Source organism: Myotis nattereri, assembly GCF_964212035.1.
Source record: "Myotis nattereri genome assembly, chromosome: 11".
In the NCBI taxonomy this organism is placed as follows: domain Eukaryota; kingdom Metazoa; phylum Chordata; class Mammalia; order Chiroptera; family Vespertilionidae; genus Myotis; species Myotis nattereri.
In genome coordinates this window covers 40,408,192-40,413,189 of record NC_138086.1, presented here as the reverse complement: position 1 = coordinate 40,413,189, position 4,998 = coordinate 40,408,192, and the positions used below count along the sequence as shown (strand labels likewise).

At 40.0% G+C, this 4,998-nt stretch overlaps 1 pseudogene across 1 annotated transcript; it reads left to right on the top strand.

Moving 5' to 3' along the window:
- The first annotated feature begins 2,931 nt into the window (after window positions 1-2,931).
- LOC308526761 (keratin, type I cytoskeletal 18-like) lies at window positions 2,932-4,164 on the top strand (annotated as a pseudogene). The gene has a single exon. The product of its transcript is annotated as a keratin, type I cytoskeletal 18-like (transcript).
- Window positions 4,165-4,998: the final 834 nt, after the last annotated feature.

Here is a 4,998-nt window from a genome sequence, read left to right as displayed (position 1 = left end):
AAATCAAGAAATATATCCTCAGGTGAGGATTAAAAAAAAAAAAAAAAAGATTATCTTGAGTAGAAAACTAAGTTAAATTTGTTTTTAAAACCACTGCTTGAAAATATATATAATATTTACAATTCATTAAACATTAACAGTTTAACTCATTGAGCTGCTTATAGCATGTTAAATTTCAATTTCTTTTTTACCCGTAGAATATTTAATTTGGCATGATGTGACTGATATGATGTGACTAATTATTTTTTTTAAAGAATATTAGCAACTATTTGGGAAATTTGGGCTGTGAAGTAGAGCTGGTTTGGAACTACCTGCAATGGTAGAGTCATTTGGTGATGATTATTTAGCATATCCTCCCTTAAAAGCCTCAAAACACACACAGTATCTCAGGATCTTTACCTCCTCTTCTTTTTTTATGGTGGGGGGAGGGCGCTGCTTACTGTTTACTTTTAAAAGCTTCCTGTAGCAGTTACAAGTATATATTCATATTAAATTTGACTCATACTGTGGTATTATTACCTATACCTTGAATGTGTATTCTTTAAATGTTTATACTGTGCAATAAGAAATATCACAAACTTTGAACAACGTATCTTTTGCTTAGAGATCTTTGGCTTAACTAATGGAAGTGTATTTTTGTGAATGGACATTGCAATCTGGGCCAATATTTTGGAAACAGAAAGTCCAGCCATTGTGTCTCTAAGGCTGCTTGTTTATACGCTTGCACAGTTTATTAGTAAACACAGCGGACTAACTGAAATTCAAAGCAAATGCTTCAGCAAACAAATTTGACCTCAGTTATCATGACACTGTGTTCACCCTCTAGTGAGTCCATCTTTCCTTCTCAGCCAGCAAAGTGAGCATTAAACTGAGTGACAGTATATTTATTAAGGCTTTTTTTACACAGAACAACCACACCTCCACTGAAATCTGCTCACTGCTAATTAACCTTTGACCTCTGGAAGCATCATAACATTTTGGCTTCTTTGTTAATGCTTCAAATGCTGAGGGGAAGTATTCAATTAATATTGTCAAGCTACATGATATCGAAAAAAAAAAACACATTTTCTTGACTCAGAATTAAATTATGTCAAAAAAAGAAGAAAACATCAGGAAACTGTCACAAACCAATCCGGACTTTTTCAACTCTAGCTTCCTAGTTGTACTTTTTTTTTTTTTTTTTAATGTATAAACTGAATGCAGTTGGCAAATTAGTTGCATCCATGACTATTGGGTCTGGAAATACATCTACTCTAGCATTTTTCTTTCGTATTTTCTCCTGCTCTATTTCATGTTCAAGTAATAATTCATTTGCACAAGTGGATAAAAAACATCAAGTCTAAAAAGCGAATAGATAGTAGGAGGTTGTTTAGAAATCAAAACACTTTAAAATAGCACAGCTGTTCTGATATTGTTATCATGCCAGCAATTTCTGATGGTTAGGTGACGGGAAGAGGCAGAACAAGCTTTCAGTGCAACCATTTTGCTAACATGTTTCCACCATTGTGGTATGTATTTATCTTTCAATGTGATGCACACCATATGTACACACTGAAGAGACGCCAATTAAATACATGTGCTTTTCCAAAGACAGAAGCTTATGAATGCAATTCTTGGTACTTTCTACCCACAGAGGGGAATTTGAACACCATGCAAGCATCCTTATTCAAAGAAGCAAATAGTGCATTTCATATAGAATAGCTTACATGCATTTTCTAAAGCAGTGGTCTCAACCTTCCTAATGCCGCGACCCTTTAATACAGTTCCTCATGTTGTGGTGACCCCCAACCATAAAATTATTTTTGTTGCTACTTCATAACTGTAATTTTGCTACTGTTATGAATCGTAACGTAAATATCTGATATGCAGGATGTATGATTCATACAGTCTGAGGAACAGCCTGGTTCCAAGCCCTGTGATTGCATAGCATTTGCTGCTCTCCTCCACCCTACAGCATTATTTGCCACCTGGAAGCTCAGATCTGAGACGTAGCAACTCTGAACAGTTGTCCTTGAAGGAGATACAGTGTGGGAGCATTCTTTCTCTGGGGAGACATACAGATAGAGACTATAAATGGACTCTTGAGCTAAACCACCACATGTAACCATTTCTAGCTGGGTGACTCAGTTCACTCTTCTGTGTGTGCTTCTTAACTGTTTCATCATTTGTAAAATATGTATTATAACAGTGTCTATTTAAGGGGGATGGTGTAAGGATTGCATGAGTGAAGTAAGAATAGAGCCTAGCCTGCAGAAGTGTTCCATAAATTCATTTATCTCTAATATGAAACATTTCCTTTGCTTATCTTGTAGCCACTGCTGACTTCCTATGCAGATATGCTTGTCTCTTGCCTACTTAGCATAAAATAAGGGGCTAAAGTGAAAGGCTTACCACCAAGACATTTTCCCATTTTTTATAGTTTGGCACATTCAAAAAATTAGAGGACTGATCCTTAGGGAAGGCAATGTAAAGTGCATAAATCTATTGTGAAAAAATCTACGTATGAATCTTTCTAGTCTTTTATACCTGAAAATAAATTAATTGATTAAATCATAGTTGGCAAGAAACAACCTAGCCAATCTGGATATTTTCTTTAAATTCCTACTATCCCATACAGGAGTGGGCAAAAGTAGGTTTAAAGTTATAATACAAATAATACAGTCATTAATACACAATAATAATATAAGAATATCCTCCGTTTTGTGTACTCACAACTGTAAATCTACTTTTCCCCACTCTGTATTTGTACATTCTCTCTTAGCTACCAAAAAATCCTAGACTATAGGAGCTGCACCTAAGTATCTAAGTCATCTTTGAATATTGGTACCATATACATATTTACTCAATAAATATTTATTTAATTAAAAATAAGACAAGACAGACTGCTCCTTGAACCTGAGTCTTGGCTTTTTGCTTTCCTCCCTGAACAACATGAGCTTCAGCACATGCTTCACTTTCTCCACAAACTACTGAACCCTGAGCTCTGTGCAGTCACCCAGCCTCCCACTCGGTACGCTAGTAGCCCCGTCACAGTCTATGCAGGCACGGGGAGCTGGGACTCCCAGATGTTGATGGCCCATTCCACCAGTGTGCAGGGCGGCTGGGGGTCTGGGGTCCTGTCTGCGGGGATGACAGGGGGTCTGGTGGGCATAGGGTACATCCAGAGTAAGAAGGAGACCATGCAATGCCTGAATGACCACCTGGCCTCCTACCTGGAGAAGGTGAGAAGCCTGAAGGCTAATAATCAGAGACTGGAGAGCAAAATTCAGAAACACCTAGAGGAGAAGGGACCCCAGGTCAGAGACTAGGAGCATTATTTCAAGACCATCGAGGATGTGAGGGCTCAGATCTTTGCAAATTCTGTGGACAATGCCCACATTGTTCTGTGAATTGACAATGCCGGTCAGAGTCAAGTATAAGATGGAACTAGCCGTGTGCCAGTGGAGAGTGACATCAATGGCTCCGAAAGGTCATTGAGGACAGCAATACCACTGGGCTGCAACTGGAGACAGAGATTAAGGATCTCAAGGAAGAGCTGCTCTTCAGGAAGAAGAACAACGAGAAGGAAGTAAGTGGTCTATAAAACCAGACTGCCAACTCTGGGTTGACCATGGGGTTGGATGTCCCCAAATCTCAGGACCTCGGCAAGATCATGGTGGACATCTGGGCCCAGTGTGACGAGCTGGCTCGGAAGAACCGAGAGGAGCTAGACAAGCACTGGTCCCAGCAGATTGGGGAGAGCACCACAGTGGTCACCTCCCAGACTGCCGCGGCAGGAGCTGCTGAGATGGCACACGTGGTGCTAAGATGTACAGTCCAGTCCTTGAATGTCAGCCTGGGCTCAGAGAAACCTGAAGGGCAGTTTGGAGAGCAGCCCGAAGGAGGTGGAGACGGGCTATGGCATGCAGATGGAACAGCCCAACAGGATTCTGCTGCACCTGGAGGCAGACTGGCCCAGGCCCAGGCAGAGGGCAGCACCAGGCCCAAGAGTAGGAGGCCCTGCTGAACATGATAGTCAAGCTGGAGGCTGAGATTGCCGCTTACTGAGGCCTGCGGGAAGAAGGGGAGGACTTCAATCTTGGTGACGCCCTGGACAACCACCACTCCATAGAGACCACCACCTGCAGAATTGAGGTCAAAGACACCAAAGTTCTGAGACACTAAAGGCAGCAGAAGTGGGGCACCCCTTGGGGGAGCAGGAGACCCGTGTTCAGAGATCATTGAACATCAAAAACATAATAACAATAAAGCAAGTCATATGTTAAAGGGAAAAGATAACCGGGATGTAAAGAACTGTGATACACAGGTACTACACAGGCAGGCAGACAGCTCTAAGATTCCTGGAGAAGAGAAGAGCTGGGCAAAGAAAGGTTACATGAGGACAGTGCATACGTACATTCTCAAAATGTAAGTGCTGTCAGGAAGGAGTTAGGATGTGAGAGACAAGGATATATTTACTTCATCCATGGGAGTGTCAGATTTAATGTTTGGCATTTTTTCACTGGAATTAATGTGATCTTGTTCATAAACCTCTAAAACCATGGTGTCTAGAGAAAAAAAAGTTTCACTATTTAACACAATTAAGTTGCCCGAAGTGAAGTGATAAAAGATGTAAAGAAAGTTTCATAAAAAAGAGCTTATACGGATGAGTCATTTGTCAGTTAAAAACAAATGTTGGTGATTGTTTTCTCAGTGTTTTTCAGATAACGAGGCTTAGCAATTGTTCTTATGCTAAACATTATATATGATCCTAACTCAGGTTGAAAAGTTTTCAGAGAATATATCATTCCCTGTGTTCAATATGAATTCTTCTCAAGCTCCTAATTTCAAACATCTTTGAATTCTAAACTATCTCCCATGCAAAATGAGTTGTGACAACATAACTCCCCTTCCAAAAAGTATTAGAGAATTTTGCGTTTATCTATAGGAAACTTGTAGATTTACTTATCCTTAATGGAGGACAAAAAAAGTAAATAAATAGCAGAGACTATACTATAG